The sequence below is a fragment of the Podarcis melisellensis genome (genome assembly GCF_964234715.1).
Source record: "Podarcis melisellensis genome assembly, chromosome: 13".
Classification (NCBI taxonomy): domain Eukaryota; kingdom Metazoa; phylum Chordata; class Lepidosauria; order Squamata; family Lacertidae; genus Podarcis; species Podarcis melisellensis.
In genome coordinates, this window is record NC_138545.1 from 24,840,442 (window position 1) to 24,862,703 (window position 22,262).

Sequence of the window (22,262 nt, forward strand, 5' to 3'; positions counted from 1 at the left end):
ATGAAATTTGCAGATTATACCAAACTGGGAGGGATACAAAATACGTCAGAAGATACAATCAGGATTCAAAATGACCTTGACAGACTGGGCCATCACTTACAAAATGAATTTCAGTAGGGGCCAATATAAATCAGTACATTTAGACAGGAACAATCAGATGCACAATACTGGACTGCATTAACAGAAGTATAGTGCCCTGATCAGGGGAAGAAACAATACAATTGTATTCTGCCTTGATCAGACCATACCTGGAGTGCTATGTCCAGTTCTGGCTGCCACAATTTATGAAGGACATTGAAAAGCTGGAATGTGTGCAGAGGAGGGTGACCAAGATGATTAAGGGTCTGGAAACCAAACCTTACGTGCTGTTCAACAGTGAAGAAGAAAAGAATTTCATCATTTTAAAGCAGAGTAAGGCAACCGTAACAGTAGCAGAGGACAGGTCATTCTTTTTGCCAGCAAAGGGGCTTTCCTGCATATTGTCATAGCCACCACTGTTGTGTTGGGGCTTTGAACATTTTGCAGAGTACCCTTGCAAGTAGCTATGGAGCCTGCAGAATGCCTCACAGAATCAGTGACTTAATAAGCAGGTCCCCTGGTCTTGTATGAATCTCAGAGCTGATTCTCAGGAGGTGATTATTGAGGGGCTCCATCCACTACAAGAAGGAGAGAGGAATGGAAGGAACCCTCCTCATCACATGCCATTTGTGAAGCACCATGCTGGCTACCATAGTGCTGGTGCAGACAAATTGGTGGCAGATCTAGTTTCCAAGGAGCGTATCTCCCCTCCTTCCCACCATCTGGGAGGAATGGCACTGCTGCTGCTCTCTTGCCATGTGCTACCTGCCACTTACCCAGGGAATCATGATGGTGAGGAGTGCATGGCAAGCGTGAAGTGGCATGCCACCCTGAGGCCACTACCCCACCTTGCCTCATGGGCAGGCAAGTCCTGTTGTAACAGGAACAGAGGGAAGCAGCTCAATGAAAGAACAACCTGTGAACACATGTAAATCATCATGTTCAATTTCTGGTATCTCTTTTTTAAAAAGAAACACAGGTGCTGAGCTGAAAAAAAACCTCTTATAGCTCTCAGAGAGTCAAAGACAGCCACACTAGAAGGCACTGTACAGATAAAAATTGCTGTCATCACGACTTGAGGACAATGGGGTACTACTGAGAATGAGGTGGCATTTGTTTCAGGTTATAACTGATCATGCATTCTTTGGGTCATCTAAGTGTCCTCCATTTTCTTTTCACATTTGACATTATATTGTGTAACAGTTCCTTTCTAAACTGTATTACTAATGAGAATGTGCATCATAATTACAAACTTGACAATGCCTTGGATGGGAGATTATCTACAATCACGTATAATGGTAACAATCTCACTGTGGCAGCAATACCAAATAAACCTGAGAATGGTTGCAGTTCAGCTATGCTGCCTCTTCACAGGAGTAATTACATCCTGATAGGGAATGATGATATAAACCATAAATTATAAGGCTGGAAATATGAAGTCATCATGAAAACCCTAATGTAATTCACATTGCCAGAAGAAATTTCTAAATTTATATAAGAACCACCACAGTGTAGAACACAGTAAACAAGCCTAGGCTTGTATTGCGATCTCTACCCTAATCATACCCACCACCTCAATGGCAGGAATGAGGAACCTGTGGCCCTCCCAATATTACTGGACTACAACTCCCATCATCCTTCCCCATTGACCATGCTTTCTGGGGATTAAAGGAATGAGGGTCCAATAACATCTGCAGAGCTACAAGTTTCCTATCCCTACAAGTTTCAATCCCCAGAACTAATGCTTCTGGATATAGTTTCTTTCACAATGTCACATTAATTCCAAGTGTTGCAGCTGACTAAATGAACAAAAATTGTTAGATCACAGCTAATAATAATAATAATAATAATAATAATAATAATAATAATAATTTATTATTAATACCCCACCCATCTGGCTGGGTATCCCTAGCCACTCTGGGCGGCTTCCAACAAAGTATTCAAATACAGTGGTCTGTTAAACAATAAAAGCTTCCCTAAAGAAATATGTTTTCTTCAGTTCTTCTGTTCTCTATGAGTGGAATGCCTTGGGAACCTAATTGTGAACCCTGTAATTATCTAAAATTATGGCAATCCTCTTCCTTGCCAAACATGACATGTATTTTCAGTGACTATTCTCATAAAAAGGAATCATGGTGAAAACAGGTACAAAACACACCTGTGTTTTTCAGACTGCAGGGGGATAGGCTCGACAAGTAGTGCTGTTCAGAGTTTTATAGGATACAAAGTGTCACCATTGACCAATAGAATATAGAGACATAGTGACTGTGTGTTTTAAATGCGGGAACACTGTATACTAAAGAATTAGGTTGGAGCAGTGGATTTTGTTACAGAAGAAAAAGATTCACACTTACAGTTGTAATGCTGATCTTGTTGGTGTGCCTATTGATCGTATGGTTGGTATTTCTTCCCCTAACTGATTCCAAGGCACTTCCCTTTACTTGCAACATGAGAGATCCCCTCCGGATCCCACATGAGTATTATCAGCAAGGTGACCTCATCATTGGCAGTATATTTTCACAATTCTTCTCCTTTTTTGACACTATATCCTTCAAGCAACACCCCAATTTAATGTTTATTGAAGATGTCATGTAAGGAAATTATCATTTTACACCCCAAAATAATCGGATAGGTAGATAACAGAAAGACTGTGAATATCCAGGTTTGGTCATACTCAGATAAGAATCACTGGAATCAATGCATTTGAGATACTTTAAATCCAGTGGGTCTACTGCGAGTATAAACAGCTGTTTAGGAGATCTACAGTCTACCAATTTCTTTGCCATTCACATTTCTCTATGGATTCTAAATATCCACCTGACCTCCTTATCAGCGATACTCTGTTATATGTCATACACTGTTCTTTTTTGTTTTGCTTTTCTTCCATGTATATTTCAAGAATATATGGCATGACAAAACACTACTTTTAGTTCTTTTCATTTCTGGAAATTTTGTTGTCTTTTATACAATCTGATTTTTAATATGAACATGGAGGCATAATGACTGAATGTTGCTTTGACACAATTCGACTTTCACAAAAGTTTGGTTATGGGAGATTGGATTAAATGACCATCAGGGTACCTTCCATCTCTACAATTCTTTGAGTCTAACTGTACTTCAGACAAATGAAGCATCTTGCAATATTTATACATAATTAAAAGCAGTTAAGAACACCCTAAATATTTTTGTTTAAATTCTTCATGTTTTTGAAACTTTGATTCTAAAGCGGTATCTTTTACTGATGTGCATGTTAAATATCAGGTGCCTGTGTAAGAATAATGTAGACTTGACAAGCAGTTCATGTGATCTAGAATGTTGTTGTTGTCAGAATCATCCATAAACAGTAGGGTAATTCACAACATAAATATGAATGTGATATGATGCAATGTGCCATATGCTTTCATTACAGTGCAGTGACAAAATATTATCAGCATGTCCTAGCATTGGTCTTTGCAGTGAAGGAGATTAATGAGGATCCCAAGGTCTTACCAAATGTTACATTAGGATTTAATATCTATGACAGCTACTTCAATAAAAAGATGACCTACCAGACTACCATGAACCTTCTTTTTAAAGTGAAAGAAATGGTACCCAACTACAAGTGTGATACAAAGAAGAATCTGATAGCTGTCATTGGGGGACTTGACTCTGAAACCTCCCTTTGCATGGCTACCATCTTAAGCACCTATAAGATTCCTCAGGTATGTATGCGAGGCATGGAGAAGCTTCTGAGGGAAAATAGAGTGCCAGGGGAGGGACGACTCATGGTGGTATATTTTGCCTAATGATACTTGGAATATACAAGTACCACACACATAGGGTGGTATACCATTTTGTCTACCTGGGTCTCACCATAACCCATAACCTCTTAATCCATGCTGATCTGGACAAGCATATTGAAAGAGTGGGTAAGAAAGAAATGGTACCCAACTACCAGTGTGATACAAAGAATAATCTGATAGCTGTCATTGGGGGACTTGATTCTGAAACCTCCCTTTGCATGGCAACCATCTTAAGCACCTATAAGATTCCTCAGGTATGTATGCGAGGCATGGAGAAGCTTGTGAGGGAAAATGAAGTGCGGCTGGTATATCTTGTTATTGTGGTATATCTTGCCTAATGATACCTGGAATACACAAGTGTAAAGTAGGTTCTTCAGACTTAGCTCCAGTGCTCTTCTGGTGGTAACCTGAAAAAGAAAGGGGTAGACTCAAAGCAAGATAAATTAGAAAGGTTGATTTTATTTTATTTTTTTATATATATATAATTTTTATTAGGTTTATAATATACAAAATTCAAATTCCAAATACATGTTTCCATAAATCTAGTGGACTCCCCCCATCTTCCGGACACTGCATTCTCTGTGAAACCAAAACCTCAGCAATTTGTTGACTTATTTTAAACATAATAATATATCTTCCATTTTATCGTGATATCTGGTCTCTAGACATTTCAATCCGAATCCATTAATTTTTAGTTTCAACACAATAAAATTATTACATTACACCACTTCTGTCTTGTTGTGCCTTATTTACCAATTCAAAGATTTACCGATACTGAAGCTATAATTTCCCAGAGAGAAGCATTTTTTAACATTCATACAACTTATAATGCTTTTTCAAATAGTCCTTAAATTTTTCCCAAACTTCCTCCGTTTCTTCTTCTCCCGAGTCTCGAATTCTGCCAGTCATTTCAGCCAGTTCCATATAATCCATCAGCTGCGTCTGCCATTCTTCCAGTGTGGGTAGATTTTGTGTCTTCCAGTGCTTTGCCATCAAGATCCTTGCTGCTGTAGTAGCGTACATAAAGAAAGTTCTATCTTTCTTAGCCACCCTCTGGTCTACCATGCCCAGGAGGAAGGCCTCCGGTTTCTTGGGTAAGGTAAGTCTAAGCACCTTTTTTAGTTCATTATGTATCATCTCCCAGAAGGCCTTCACCTTCGGGCAGGTCCACCAGAGGTGTAGAAATGTCCCTTCCTCCTCTTTACATTTCCAACATTTATTATCAGACAGGTGATATATCTTTGCAAGCTTGACTGGGGTCATGTACCACCGGTATGTCATTTTCATAATATTTTCCTTCAAGGCACTACATGCCGTGAATTTTATTTTATTTTATTTTTTAATTATATTTATTAATTTTCCAAATTATTACAAATCAAACAAAATTGCTATAATTTAATACAATTTCTTAAAATCAGGTTTTCTGCTCCTGCTGCAAACATATTGATCATTTCCTCCAGTGGCTGCATCATTTCTTATTTAGTGTCCAGTTGTCAACCTTTATTTGCCGTTACATCATTCTTGCAGCTGACCACATTTTTCCTCCTTACAAACAGCACCTCTGTTACATCTTACAAATATAAAGTCGATTTCACGTGTATAGTCTTTCATATACATTTACATTGTTGTTTCAGACTTGGTGTGTTGGGAAAATTAATTACTATCCTCCAAGTCCGCTCTGGAATTCTTCCTCAAATTCAGCCTCTCGCCAGATCTATTTGGCAACCTTTCATTCTCTGCATTAATCCACTGCACTCCTGGTCCAGTCCAAAGATAACTTTAAATAATGTTCATTCAACCTTGGTCAAGGGGGGGAGGGCATAATAAAACCTTGTTAAATTCCTTGTTGAGCATAAATCAAAAGCCTCCCCCCTCTTTTCCACAATAACATACAGAATAACATAGCCGTGGGTACACACATCTATTTCATTTTGCAGGGAAGGACGAGACAAGAGAAGACCATTTTAAAACCATAAGAAAGCACACAACACCTTGTCCTCCCTCTTCCTTCCCCAGCTGTTTTTAGGATTCTCAAGCTTCAAAGAAAACATTGAGATACCTTCAAAGAGCCAAGCCCAGTCCTTTCAGCAGCTGATTGATTGCAGCTCATTGGCATATGTCGGTCCAGGAGCACCTCTTGATTAACGCCAATATTCCAGATGAAGGAGGAACCAAGCACAAATCATACCAGAGATGGAGGCTCATTCATGGCAGGGACACACTCCCAGGTCACACCCATTCTGCCCTTCAAGTTGCCAGAAATGGGCTTGAACAACACAGCGAGATGCAATGAACCCAGACCCCACTGGGGAACATTGTCAGGATTTTTGCCTGATAAATCCTGACTTTCCCCTACCAGAACTTCCCCGCTGCCCATGGAGGGAAGCGAGGAACAACCACCATTGACTTGTGACATAGCTGGAAACCTAGAAAGGTTTATTTTAATCAAAGCAAGGTGACTACCAACCCTAAACTCCAAGCCAATACATTAGTGATATGAAGGCATGAAGAAAACCTTTGGACCAACAATCAGGAAAACTGCAGTGCTGAAAAGCATATTGCAGCAAGCAGATGACGCAATGGGCACAGCACTATCAAGAACTATACTGGCAAGAAAACATGGTCTCTGAAACAGCAATCAACAGTGTCCAGACTCTGCCTGTTTTGGAAGAACCGGGTGTCCCTCCCTCCCTTCTTGAGCTGCAGAATGCCATCAACTCCCAGACATGTGGTAAAGCCCCAAGCAGGACAGAATCCCATCAGAAGTGCTGGAAGTCCACTTCAATTTATCCCTCATAACACACCACCACTGTCTCCTCTTGCAGTGTTGAGAGCAGTGGAGGATTCTGGGAAGGAACCGTGCAGAAGATCCAGGGTGAAGGCACCGTCAGCTAAGATGCTCATTGCCAGCAGTTCAGGGAGTTTGGCTACCAGGAGGCCAAGGGACCTTGAGAGGCTTGCAGCTGACTGCACAGTCTCTGCTATCAGTGGCTGAAGCCAAAAAGGCACACCAAGGCCCAGATGCTGGACCTGGTGGTCCTAGAGCAGTTCCTGGCCATCCTCCCCCCAGAGATGGGGAGCTGAGTCAGGGAGTGCAGAGTGAAGATCAGCTCCCAGGCAGTGGCCCTGGTGGAAGGTCTCCTCCTGAGCCAGGAAGAGGACAGAAAGCAAGAAGAGGAGAAGCGGGTGAGCGAGAGAGCAAAACAGCAGAAAACATGACCAAGAAAATCTTGAAATCCCTATCAAATTTGTACAATTCTCCTGTAACCTTTGAATGCCCCATTCCTAATGGCTGTTCCCCTTATTTATGCTGAAAATCATGTGGCATTTAGTTTATTTTTTTTAGTTACTAACAGTGTTTTATCGATTGTATTTTTATGCTGTGAACCACCCTGAGATCTAAGGTGACTGCAATGATTGAAACAGCTACCATGGAATCTCACTGCTGAGTATTGTGGGGAAAGCCTTTGCCAATGTAGTTCCCAATAGGCTGCAGTCACTCACTGACAGGGTCTATCCTGAATTACAGATGTGGCTTTAGAGCTCAGACGTCAACAATCAACAGTGTCTTTCTCACTGTGTCAGCATAAGGAGAAATGCTGAAATCTGAGACACCTCTTGTACATCAACTTTATAAACTTGATGAAGGCCTTTGAAGTTGTCAGCTGGACATACTGATAGGATTCCACCTAAGCATCACAAGATGATTGTGTCCTTCCATGAAAACCGGTGCAACATTGTCCGGTATGGCCGCTCATCCTAAGCTGCTTTCCCTATATAGAGTGGTGTGAAATAAGGCTGTGTTCTGGCATATGCTTTCAGTTTAACTAAAGATGTGAACTTTCATTCAAGGAGCGAAAGAGGTATGTTCAATTTGACATGTCTCTGCACAAAGACAAAAGAGTGACATATGTTGATGTATGAGGGAATTTCTACATTATACCCTCACAGAAAGCACATTACATTTCTGATATGTTTTCAGCAATAGATTCTTATTATATTGTATTTTATTTTCCCTTTTCTTTCTTCTTTTCTTTTCTTGTAGGTCTCTTATTTCTTATTTGGTCCTTCTCAGAGTCTGAAAACCCAGTTCCCTTTCAACTACCGTGTGGTTCCTAATGAAGAGTATCAGTATCATTTGATTACCCAATTACTTCTGCATTTCCAGTGGACATGGGTTGGGATTGTTACATCGGGCAATGATAAAGGAGAAAATTTTATGCAGACCTTGGTTCCAAAGCTTTCCCAGAATGGCATCTGTTTGGCTTTCACTGACAGAATGCCATCCCTGACAGACTTTTCCAACTTGCTTAATGAGTACCAGACAACAGGGGACATGGCCTGCTTTCTTAAAAAGCAAACAGCAAAAGCAGTTATTGTATTTGCAGAAACTTTGTCTGTATTTCGTTTTATATTCTTGCTGTATCAAATACAAACAGCAAATATGGTAGAGACATCTCTAGGGAGAGTATGGATCTTGACAGCTCAATGGGACTTTCCAGCAGTACAGTTTAACAGAAACTGGAGTATAGAAGTCTTTCAGGGAGCCTTGTCTTTTGCTGTTCATACCAATCAGATAGAGGAATTTCAACATTTCCTTCAGTCTTTAAATGCTTACTCACTCAGTGGAGACAGTTTTATCAAGGACTTCTGGCAGCAGGCCTTTGACTGCTTACTTTCAGATTCCCAGGAGTCTGTAGAGAGCAATGGAACTTGCACAGGTCAGGAAAAGCTGGAGAGCCTCCCAGGACCATTTTTTGAAATGAGCATGACTCCCCAAAGCTACAGTATATACAACGCTGCCTACGTGTTAGCCCATGCTTTACATGCAATGTATGCATTGAATCTGAAGCACAAAGCAGTGGCAGCACTTCCAAACTCACAACCATGGCAGGTAATTTTTAATTTACCAAAGGATTTTGATAGTCATGAGAAATTGTGTAATACCAGGGGCTGCCTGCCAGCCCATAAAGTGGACTGAAGCAGCTCCCTCAGGTGGTGGAATCTGATGGGGCAGTGACTCCAGTAATCTAGGCTTTGGTGGTGGTGGAGCAGCACATTCTCATTTTGTTCATTTGCTGAAATAATATAAGCTGGACCTGCACCATCACCACCATCTTCATGACCACAACCATATTCATTTCGTTCATTTCTGGAAATTGGATAAGCTGGCCATGCACCCTTATCATCATCACCACCATCAACCATTAAAAGCTTATTAAAACAGGGTTTCCTTCAGATATCTCCATCAACTTATATGGTTTGTAAACTCTTTGACATCTGACGGGAGACCGTTCCACAAGGTGGGTGTGACTATCGAGAGGTCATTTTGCCCGTTTCCTTGAAATTTCACTTATCGCAATGAGAAGGCCTGTGGAGATGGACCTCAGTGCCTGGGTGAACAATGGGGGTGGAGACGCTTCTTCAGGTATACAGGGCCAAAGCCGTTTAGGGCTTTGAACATCGAAATAAACACTTTGAATTGTGCTTGAAAATGTACATTAAAATGTGATTAAACTTTAGAGATGTCTAGCATGAAAATCCCTGATCCTAATCACCAGTAATTTGGCAGGTGTGCCAACTCTGGGAGGGCTACTGTACCTTCAAATTCTATCCCTTTTTTGTTAAAAGGAAATACTATATAATTTATGATTTCCCAGAAGTGAATGGAGCAAGGCAAAATGAAGCAGATGCCCCCATTTCCTGAGTTAAATTGAGGCGTCTCTAAATCAGCTACATTACAAAGCACTGAGTGAGTGTCTGAATTGAATCTTCTCATTGGCATATACTTTAAATTGTAACTGTTGCCTTTATCTTGTTTTTAAATAGTCTTGTAGAGCCTGGTGGATTGAAAGGTGGAATATAGTTATCATCAAAACAAACCAACAAAGAATGATGGAGTAAAAAAATTCTTATTGTCTTTACTCTGTTTTTTTTCCTTCTTAAAAACTAATTTTACATCTTCAAATTTAGGTTCATCACTTCTTGAGGACAATATTTTTTAATAACAGCATTGGTGGCCAGGTGTCTCTGAATGAAAAAGGTGAATTAGAAAGTGGATTTGATATTATAAACTGGGTTACTTTCCCAAATCGATCTTTCATGAAGCCTATGCATGGGAATAGAGAAAAGACATAATTCGTACATCCATTTCTTCTGGTGTATTTTCTTGCTCAGTATCACAGTATGCCCAGGTGTTGCTCCTGAATTAATAAACAAAAAGACGTGTGATGACACCTACAGATACAGTTTCTTCATCTGCTCTGTCCCTTGTGAGCAGAATGCTTTGGGGTATCTAATTGTGATCTCTGCAATTATGTAAAATTATAGTGATCTGCCTTCTAGCCAAGGATGGCATGGCTTTTTTAGTGACCACTCTCACAATAAGCAGCCATGTGCCTGGCTTTTTCAGACTGTGGAGTGACAGATTGGACACACTAGGCTGCTAGGGTTTTACAGGCCATAAAGTATCACTTTTGGCTAGCAGAACTGGAATACTCAGTGACCACTTGCTGTAAATTGATCGGACACTTATGAATTAGATCGGAGGAGTGGATTTTGCTGCACCCTGAGTGGTGCAATGCTGATTTTGTTGCTGTGGCTACTGCTTGTATGGTCGGTGCTTCTTCCCCTAACTGATTGCAAGGCACTTCCCTTTACTTGCACCATAAGTGATCCCCTCCAGATCCCACATGATTATTATCAGTCAGGTGACCTCATCATTGGCAGCATCGTGTCTCAGTCTCTCCCCTTTTCTGACTTTGTGAACTTTGATCAACATCCCAATGAAATGCTTTTTGAAGAACCCCTGTAAGGAATTTCTTGTTTCCTATAAAAGCATTTATAGACAGGCTATAATAATCCCATTCCCATTTATTTATTATTTATATTTTATTTATGCATTTTACATATCTTAGTATATGAGTTATACAGTTGCCATTGTTTATCTTACATTCTTTGACTTCTATGCACATCCCTATATGGGGTCTTATTTAGTCCTTCTTAAGCTGCATCTCCTTATTTACCACCCTTCTTCTGCTTATATTAACTGCTGCTCATATATCTAAACCCACTTGGAAGTTTATATGATCGTTATATTACTTTAAATATTTGTCAAAGTATTTCTACTCTTCTTTCATATCTGATTCATTCTGATTTCTTTTCTTTGCAGTTAACATTGCTAGCTCCACAAATTCTCTTAGCTTATTCTGCCAGTCTATTTTTGCGGGACTATTTTTGTCCTTCCACCTTTGGGCATAAATGATTCTGGCCGCTGCTATTGCATAGAGGAAAATACTAAGTACTTTCTTGGGTATTTCTTCCTCTACTATACTCAATAAGAACATCTCTGGTTTCTTGGGAAATGAGACCCTTAACATCTTCTTTAGTTCTGAATATATCATCATTATTTGGCTTTCTTTACCCATGTGAGATATCCATGGGTAAAGTTCTTGTAATCCCTAAGTGTAAATAATGTTTGAAATGTCTCTTTGATATCAGGAAAATATGCTTTTCCTGTATCCTTGCAATATATATAATTATACATACATACATGTATGTTTTAGATAATAGTTCCTTTCTCAGTTTGCCATCCCCCCTTTTATCAGCTCTACACACCAACAATTTCTCTGCCAGGACACATTTCTCCATGGTTTTCACAATATCCACTTAATTTTATCATCAGTTTGTCTGTTTCTGCTGTTATATATTCTCCTTGCTTTATTTTGTTCCAGATATAGGGTGATAGCCAGTGCTAGTCCTACTCAAATAGATTCAATGAAATTAATAGATATTTCTAATTTAGGGTTAGTCATCTAGTTTCATACAACCCATAATGATTTTGACATATTAACAGTCCAAAAGTAATTTTGCAGCATAAGCTAAATTTTCAGAGTGAATGGTATCCTTTCATAGATTATTAAAGGGGTTGATATAATAACAGTACCATTAATATATTTGTTTCATTATTTATTTATTGTGTTAGTCACCTACAAGAGGGCATTATCAATATGTAAACATGTTAAAAGAAAATGACTAAAACAATTAATTGTGTTTCTAAAGTATAAATGTACATCATTTCTTTTGAGGTGAAGGCAGAACTGACAATTCTGCCTTCTCAAAAGTTGGACAAACTTTGTGCTGCTTAATACGGACAGTGCTTCAGAAAATGAACAGAATGCCTGCCTCTCTATGTTATTTTTTAAAAAAAGATATGTCAAGTGGAAAAACAGATGTCTCTGCAATAACAGTGTGGACTTGTGGGTTCATGATATTTCAGATATTCATGTTATATGGCCTATGTTCTGATTGCAGCGTAGTGATAAAAAACTACCAGCATGTCCTGGCTTTGGTGTTTGCAGTCAGAGAGATCAATGAGAATCCCAGGATCTTACCAAATGTTACACTGGGATTCCACATCTATGACAGCTACTTCAATGAAAAGATAACTTACCAGACTACCCTAAATCTTCTCTTTCAAATGAAAAGGATGGTCCCCAACTACAACTGTGACAAACAGAAGAATCTGATAGCTGCTATTGGGGGACTTGAGTCTGAAACCTCTCTTTACATGACCACCATCTTAAGCATCTATAAGATTCCTCAGGTGGGATATGTATGCGAAGCATGTGATATTTTGCAGATAGAGTTTATAGAAAAATGCTTAAGAAAAGAGGAGGCATATTATTATGGCATATGCTGCATAATTACAAGCTACAGCTTTGCTCTCAAGGCATAGTGTCACTCACCCCTGTGTTTGCTCAGCATTATAAGATAGGGAGTCTGGTACTAATAGCACCAGAAAATGCAGAAAAACTAGTTCCAAATTCTATAGAAAAAATATGAGGAAATGGATGAAGAGAGGACGAAACATTATTCTCTCCTTTCACCCTTTCTGAAAGTTCACAGTCCTTGACCTGGTTTCAACAATATATTTCTTTTTGTAGCTCTCTTATTTCCTGTTTGGTCCTTCTCTGAGTGCTAAAAACCAGTTCCCTTTCCTCTATCGGGTGGTCCCCAATGAAGAGAATCAGTACCTGGGAATTGTCAAACTACTTCTGCATTTCCAGTGGACTTGGGTTGGAATTTTCACATCAGATGATGACAAAGGAGAAAGTTTTGTACAGCTCTTGATACCCAAACTCTCCCAGAATGGCATCTGCTTGGGTTTCACTGATAGAACACCAGCCCTGACAGACTTTTCTCAATTAATGGATAGGTACCAAATGGAAGCGGATAGGCTTTGCCTTGTTAACGACACTAAAGTAAAAACAATTATTGTGTTTTCAGAAACTATGTCTATATTGCGTTTGATATATTTATTGTATCAAGTGGAAAGAGATAATATGGCCGAGACGTCCCTTGGCAGAGTGTGGATCATGACAGCCCAATGGGACTTTCCAGCAGTACAGTTTCACAGGAGCTGGAGTATAGATGTCTTTCAGGGAGCCTTGTCTTTTGCAGTTCACACCAATCAGATAGAGGACTTTCAAAATTTCCTTAAGACATTAAATCCTCATTCACTGAATCGAGATGGTTTCATAAAGGACTTCTGGCAGCAGGCTTTTGACTGCTTACTTTCAGATTCTCAAGTGGCTGCAGAAAGCGATGGAATTTGCACCGGGAAGGAAAAGCTAGATAGCCTTTCTGGACCATTTTTTGAAATGAGCATGACTTCTCAAAGCTATAGTATATACAATGCTGTTTATGTGATAGCCCATGCTTTACATGCTATGTACTCATTAAATCACAAGAAAAGAGGGGTGACAGCACTTCCAACCCCACAACCATGGCAGGTATTACCTCATAACCAAAACATCTCTACAATCACAAAACACCTTTAAGTCCAAATATGACCTGTGACGATGAGGTACAGAAAATTGAACATTTCCAGCTCTAACCTCTCAGCTATTCTTCTTATTGGATGAAAATATATATGTAGTGCAGGAATGCACACATTTCCTGTCACTCTGTTGGAGTAGCACATGGGCAGACATTTATTGCTTCTGGAGAATGAATGAACCCACATCTTTCTTTTATTATAGTCTCCTAAAATAATGGGCTTGAAGCATGACCTATGTCAACAAGGAGTTCTGTCTTCAGTTTTGTGGGTCCAACTTGACGGAAACCTGCTCATACAAGAAGTTAGACAGGGACCATCCCCACTGATTTTAAGATGCATGATTAAAATAATTTCATTTCAGGATGCCTTTGGATTAAGAATGCTTCCCTGATGTTTTATATATATAGAGAGAGAGAGAGACAGACAGAGAGTTAGTTCACATTTTTGAGACTTTTAATTTCTGAGGGTTTTTCATTCATTAAGTTTTATTTATGTTTTACATGTTGTATACTGCATTTTTTCCCATTCTAAGCTGCTTTGAGACCTAGATGGTGACAAGTGGGTTTTTTATTTTATGAAAGATAAATAAATACAAATGATGGCATTGCCTCTCTCAACAAAGGCATGATCAAGGATGATTTATTTATCCTCAATAGAAAAGAATTGCTTACTTCTTTAGTCATATCCTGCCTTTCTTCCATCATGAAAGTCACATAAAGTAAGAAGGGATTGACAAGTAGTCTCCCATCAATATATTTGTTCACCTTTAGGATGGTGGATGCATTGTGTGCTGTCAGACTATGTACTTCAGCCCAACTGGTTACCGGCCTAATTGGTAACTACAGGCATCAGTAAAACAAGAGATCTACCAAGACAGCATTAGGTATCACCATCTCTTGTCTGAGCCTCCCTATCCATTCAGGTCATTTGTGTAAGCAGTGCTGTGTGTTTTCTCATCATCTGAAATGCAGCGGGTAGATTTCCAAAGCAGTGCCTTCTTTGTGGGGATGTCTAATCTGTGGAACTTCTTCTCAAGAGAAGCCTCACATTGCCCCTTCTCTGCTTAAGTTAAGATGATAAATGAGAGTGCTTCTTCTTCATTTGATATTTGAATCATAGATAGTTAGTTGTCACCCTTGACAGGCCTCTTCTTACAGTGCTGCTTCTGGTTTGTATTGATATATCTGCTTATGTTTTTTATAGCTTGAATATGTTCTATCTTTTTTAACGTTACTGTTAGGCTAACTCTTATATAGAAAAATGTCAGATAGCAGTATTTTATATGATATTGAACAAAGAAAATTGAGTGAAGCATGAATTATTATTATTATTATTCCTCTTTGATTATAGCTTCATCCCTTCTTGAGGAGAATCACTTTCAACAACAGTGCTGGGGATCAGGTTTCTCTGGATGAGCGAGGTGAATTAGAAAGCAGATTTGATATTATAAACTGGGTTACTTTCCCAAATAGGTCTTTCTCGAGGGTGAAAATAGGAAGGATTGATTCATGGGCCTTACCAGAAAAAAAGTTTTCTCTTCATGAGGAGATCATCACATGGCACAAGATGTTTAACCAGGTAGTGTCTGACTTTTGGTTCTTTTGGAAAAACAAACAAACTCGTAATGACTGACCCAGGAGCAATCCTGGATCACTCATTTATTTATCCAATGTTTAGGTCTTTAAAGCTATTTACAAACATATTTGAATAGAGCTGCTACTTTTTTTAAAAAATATTTTTTTATTGATTTTCCAACACAGATTAAAAACAAAACATCACACACACACAAACAAACAAAACATATAAACATGTATAATTTCAGGACCTCTTTTTCATTAACCTTACTTCCCAGACTTCCCCTTCCCTCCCCTTTTCTGCATCCCTGTTTTAAAATTTCTTCAACAACCCCTCACACCAATTAACTGATTACTTATTTTCTTTTTTAGCTTCTTCTCATACGTAATCAATTACAGCTGTAATTCTATATTTTCCTTTCCCTTGACATTTTAGCACTCATTAATTTTACAACAGTTCTTAAGATATACTTTGAATTTCTTCCAATCTTCTTCCACCGTCTCTTTTTCTTGGTCACGGATTCTGCCGGTCATTTCCGCAAGTCCCATGTAGTCAATCACCTTCGTCTGCCATTCTTCCAGCGTGGGTAGTTCTTGCGTCTTCCAATACTTTGCTAGAAGAATCCTTGCTGCTGTGGTGGCATACATAAAAAACGTCCTATCCTTCTTAGACACCAATTGGCCGACCATGCCCAGGAGAAATGCCTCTGGTTTCTGAATAGAGCTGCTACTGCTCTTGGAAGGCACAAGGATCCATATACTTCTCCAATGTAGAGCAAAGGAACATCCTCCCTCACAGTTCCTCCAACAAATATGTGTGTGTGTGTGTGTGAGTGAGTGTGAGAGAGAGAGAGAGATTAATTGTATTGACACAATTAACATCACACCCAATTAGGACTTTTGGTTCTTTGAAGAAAAGGGAAAATCATTGATTCAAGCTATCATTGCTTTCAACAAAAATTATCTGATTACAAAAGGAACAAAGCATTTTCAATAATATAGTTTTAGTATATATTAATAGCACATAATGGCCTCTATGCACAGATATTGATTTCTGTGGCTGTATACATTCCAAGGACATTCACTCGAATTGTTAAAGCAATTAACAGATAGAAAGTGATTTGTAAACCTATTTTCTCTTAAAATGTACAGTTCTAAAGACTGTTTTGTTTTGTTTTGTTTTGAGCTGAGAGTGCATCAAAATATTCAGGGAGTGCAAAAGCTGTAGTTAAGTAAGTCCCCCTTCAAGTCTATTTGTTCACGTGCTAAGATGGAATTTCATGCCTCCCTAGTGCCACAGGGTGTTTCATTTCCAGTGCAAATAGTGTATTGGGAAGGGGTGACATGATGACCACATAGAGAAAAAAAGATGATTTTTCTCAGCTCATACTCACTTGTGCCCATTTTTTTTTTACATTTATTAAGATATGCACATCAATCACATTCACCCAATTAATATACTTAGCTTGAGCTGTCATAAATTGTAAATCTTTTGCCTTTACAAGGCACCAATGGACACAGCACCAGACTAGTGGGTGTTTTCACTTTTGTGTACTTTCTGAGGCATGTATGAGAGCATGAAAATATGAACGTGCTTTCCTGATTCCATTAGATGTACATTAAAGCATGCTCTAAGCTTATCCTGTCTTGCATTTATTGATAGATGCCTCCCTCTTCAGTGTGTAATGACAACTGTCGTCCAGGTTCTGTTAGAAAAAAGAAAGAGGGGGAGCAGTTCTGTTGCTATGATTGTGATCCATGTCCAGAAGGGAAGATTTCTCACAAAAATGGTAAGTGTCCACCATATTATCCTATTGAAATGAGTATTCTTAGACTTTCCTTACCTTCTGTAAATATTAAATTAGGTTTGTGTGCATATATTAGCAACTTTACAATATACTCAGCAATGTTAACTATTGTATTAAAGGGTGGGTATGTTAACAGCACACATCATAATGAACTATTTCATTAGACACTGAACAATTAATTCTTTGTACATGGGGGGGGGGAGGTGAGAGTGAAGTTGCACATACTGTCCTTCCTGTGTATGAATTTAGTTTAACAAAGGCCAAAGGGAGGAGTACTGTCTAGATCTTGGGACTCTTATCAGTTTGTGCTCTCTCCCCAAGCCATATTCCTCACCCCATATAATCACTGTCATCTGCTTACCTTCATGTCCTCCATGATTGCTTTGCCTGGCTAGAATGTGTCCTTCAATTGTGAAAATGCCTCTTGCTTGTCTAGATGGAGGATGGAGATGTGTGTATGTGTAGAAACCTTTGAACTTGGCACAGCTGGAATAAATATAAATGTAAGGGTTACATCTGTTTCTCCAGCTACTCTGAACTCCTAATGCAACTAAGTTTGTCTCTGGCCTCACCTACCACTGGAATGGAGGCCAAAAAGATTACTCAATGAGGGACCATGGCCCCCATACTGAAAATACTGAAAATGTGTAAGAACCATTCTATAGAATTGTAAATATTGCTTTTCAAGAGTACTTCAGAGAAACCTATGTACTTGTTTCAGAGATGGATGTATCATCATCTCCACAACATAATGCATTCTCTCTTTTCTAGTAATGGACAATTGTATTGAATGCCCAGAAGATCAGTATCCAAATGGAGACCAAGATGGATGTCTACCAAAGGCTTTAAATTTTTTAGCTTACAATGATGTTTTGAGCATCACTTTAGCTTTCATTGTATTTTCATTTTCTGTGATCTCAGCTTTGGTGCTAGTGATGTTCATTAAATACCACAACACTCCCATTGTCAAAGCCAACAACCGAGGGCTCAGCTACACTCTGCTTATTGCCCTCCTGCTCTGCTTCCTCTGTTCTTTCCTGTTTATTGGGAAACCTCAAACAGTGACCTGTCTCCTAAGGCAAACAGCTTTTGGCATCATTTTCACTGTGGCTGTTTCTTCAGTGCTGGCAAAAACTATTACTGTAGTTTTAGCATTCATGGCTACAAGGCCAGGATCCAGGATAAGGAACTGGGTGGGGAAAAGACTGGCAGCTTCTATTGTTTTCTCCTGTTCCTTCATTCAAGGAGCTCTTTGTACTGTGTGGCTCTGTATTGACCCCCCATTCCCAGATTTGAATATGGAATCTTTGCCTAAAGAAATTGTGGTTGAATGCAATGAGGGGTCTGCTCTTATGTTTTATTTTGTTCTTGGTTACATGGGACTTCTGGCTCTTGTTAGCTTTGTTGTGGCTTTTCTTGCTAGGGCATTGCCCAACACTTTTAATGAAGCCAAGTTCATCACTTTCAGCATGTTGATGTTTTGCAGTGTGTGGCTCTCTTTTGTTCCTACTTATCTGAGCACAAAGGGGAAACACATGGTGGCTGTGGAGATCTTCTCCATCTTAGCTTCTAGTGCTGGATTATTAGCTTGCATCTTTTTTCCAAAATGCTATATAATTGTCATGAAGCCTGAGCTGAACAACAAGGAACACTTAACAAGAAGATGGAAGTAGAAGGAAGTAGTTTATGTCATACATTTCTTCTGAGATATTGATGAGTCCCTCATTACTGATTTTGAATTCTGAGGAAAAGATAAGTAAAAGTTAGAAACTAGGATATTGTTCTTCACTTCCCTGATATTTATTATACAATTTGAATTGGTCACAACTGTTCCTGAGATATTTTCTTTTCCATTCAGGATCATTGTGCTATGGAACTGTAACCAAAATACCCCACAAAAGTGTGATGTTACTAAGAATTGTATGTATGAGATTGAGGACAAGAAAACGAGTGTGTCAAGTATGAGAGTTCCCTTTTCCCTTCTGGTAGCTCAATGACAAGAATTAACAAGCATATGGTAGATTTATAGTCCTTTTATTACAGCATTGTGTTAGAAGCACAAACAGGAACCCTCTGCACGGATATCAGTTGCCTACTCTGACTCCTCCCCACTTTTGCAGCAAGAAGTGTGCCAATGGGAAGTTCCTCCTTTGTTCTCTGACATGCTCAGATTTCTGAGTTCAGGGGGAGGGAGGGGGTTCTCCTCCACTCTCTATTGATGTATCGCCCAGCTGCTCCCTCCCTACTGGTTGCTTACCTACTGTCTTATAACTGGGTAGCTCTTCTCTCAACTGAGCAGCCTCTGTGCCTGCATGTCTCTCTGCTTCTGAAATGCTGGAAGCAGGGTGGTGGTGGTGAATATTTCCCCTCCTCTTCTGTTAGGAGCTGATCTTCCTGCGATTGCATCCCCCAATCTTTCAATTCAGATCAGCCCCTGACAGAGGATGGAGCAAGAATGGTATAAGAAATTTGGGTCATGCATTTGTGATAGATTTTTTGGTAAAGTTTTGCTTTCAGAAAATGGAACATCTGAAAAGGAATCCTGCTTCAGTTTTTTTTATATGTGAGAGCCATTGCACCCACCCACCAACTAGTATGTAGAGGCTGTTTTTTGTTTCTGTTTCCTAAGTGTGTTCAGGATCTTAGGAAAGCTTTTAATTGCAAAAGAAAATTCAACAAATAAATTAAAATTGAAGTACACACAAAATAATAATAATAAATAATTTTTTATATATATCCCGCCCTCCTCAGCTGAAGCAGGGCTCAGGTCAGCTAACAACAATAAAATAATACAACATTCTAAAGTACATATCTAAATATGTACTTTACATACAAAATTCATATAATTTGAATTTAAACTTTTGTGGAGACTTTCATAAAATGGACGAGGGCATACCTATGATTAAGTGCTAGCAAAACTTCAAAACCATAAACCTGAAGCTTTAAACTATGATGTTTCCCACCATCACAATTTCCCTTACAGAGTCTCAACTCTGTGATAAGAAAAAAAAATCGAATTAATAAGTGAGAATTACAACATTATATACAGCAAAAAGAGGAAATATCCACATATCTGGCCTGAAACAATAAACTGTTCATTAACCATTCATTAGAGCAGCTTTTCAACTTTACTTACTGTAGCCTATTTTATTCTCAATGTGGATCATTAAAGCTAGGGTGATCACATGGGGATTTCTCTTACATCTCTTAAGATTCAGCTGTGTGAAAACTCTGCTATTTGATTTCACTGCCATGACAAGGATAGACTTGGCTTCCTGGAGCTTCAGGGCACCAGTGTTGTCCACTCAGCAGCACAGAGGCACATGTCTAAAGAGCATGTGGGCAACTCACAGCCCTGGTGGGTCTGGTGAATGTTACTCACAGCTGCTTATCTTCCTGCCTCTGCAAAATTTTGTGTTGTGATTCTGGTGGGGAGAACAGACACAGGAAGTGCCATCCTGCTCATTTATATCACACTAGCTCCACTCTCCAGTCTGCCCAAAAGCTGCTGGGGGGAAGTGGGAAGCATAATTTACATAAGCAGGGGGGGGCACGGAAGGGTCTAGTCACATGCTGCCTTGTATGTGCAAATTGCACTCTTACTAACCAGGTGTGTGTGTGTTGGAATCTAGACAATAACATGGCATATAAAGGACAAACACACAGACAACAGTGAGGTGGGGAATGCAGGTGGACAGAAGGGATTTTCATGAACAGAAGGGATTTTGAGCACTGTAGAAAGGATCTGCATATATGTTAAGATGATTACAATGAAACAACCTAGTGCTATACTAGAGCTTAGTGCAAGGAGCCCAACTTCAACCAGGTAGAGGTTAGAGGAGGAGAGCTTCAGTAACGATGGGATTTCACAGAAGAACTGATTGACAGCATTAGAGCAGAAGGTTCTCCCAATATGTAACATGGAACATAAAAGACAAATAAACCACACAATCACTACCATGCATATACAGGCTCCTTTGCACATAATTGACTCATATTGAAATAGGTTGCAAATAGCAACCTAGTGATCATATGCCACTAGGAGGCCAAATATGAAGTTCCAAATAACACAAAATTGAAATTGTTTCAAGTTCCCTGGTGGCATTTTTTGTGTAGCTGCTTTAGGTTATGTCTGGTCATGTATTCCTTGGGTCATCTGAGAGTCATCCAACTTCACCATTGTCCATGCTATCTGGGGATAATTCCACACCACATCCTAGTGTTGTACCTGACTCCATAAACAAAAATTATGAGATTACAACTAATAAATAAGTTTTCTTCAGCTGCTCTGTTCTCTATGAGCAGAATGCACTGGGGACCTAATTATGAACCCTGCAATTATCTAAAATTATCTAAAATTATGGCAATATTCTTCCTTGCCAAAGATGGCATGTATTTTCAGTGGCCACTCTCATAAAAAGCAATCATGATGAAAACAGGTATGAAACGTGCCTTTGTTTTTCAGACTGCAGGGTGGCAGACTGGACAAACAGTGCTGCTGGATGTTTTATAGGATGCAAAGTATCACCATTAACCAGTAGAATGTAGAGATATTGTGACTGTGTGCTCTAAATAGGGGAACATTGTATACTAAAGAAGTAGGTTGGAGCAGTGGATTTTGTTACAGAAGAAAGGGAATCACACCTACAGTTGTAATGCTGATCTTGTTGGTGTGCCTATTGATTGTATGGTTGGTGTTTCTTCCCCTAACTGATTGCAAGGCACTTCCCTTTACTTGCAACATGAGAGATGCCCTCCAGATCCCACATGAGTATTATCAGCAAGGTGACCTCATCATTGGCAGTATATTTTCACAATTCTTCTCCTTTTTTGACACTATATCCTTCAAGCAACACCCTAATTTTAAGTTTATTGAAGATGTCCTGTAAGGAAATTATCATTTTACTCCCAAAAATGTTCATGGTCACACTCTAACAATCACAGGTAGATAACAGAAAGACAGTGTTATATCTAGGTTTGGTCATACTCAGATAAGAATCACTGGAATCAATGCATTTGAGAAACTTTAGTACATTAATTCCAGTGGGTCTACTGTGAATATAGGCAGTTGTTTAGGAGTCTGCCATTTCGCTATAGATTTCTAAATATCCAGCTGACCTCCTTATCAGCAATACTCTGTTATATATCATATACTCGTCTCCTTTTTGTTTTTGCTTCC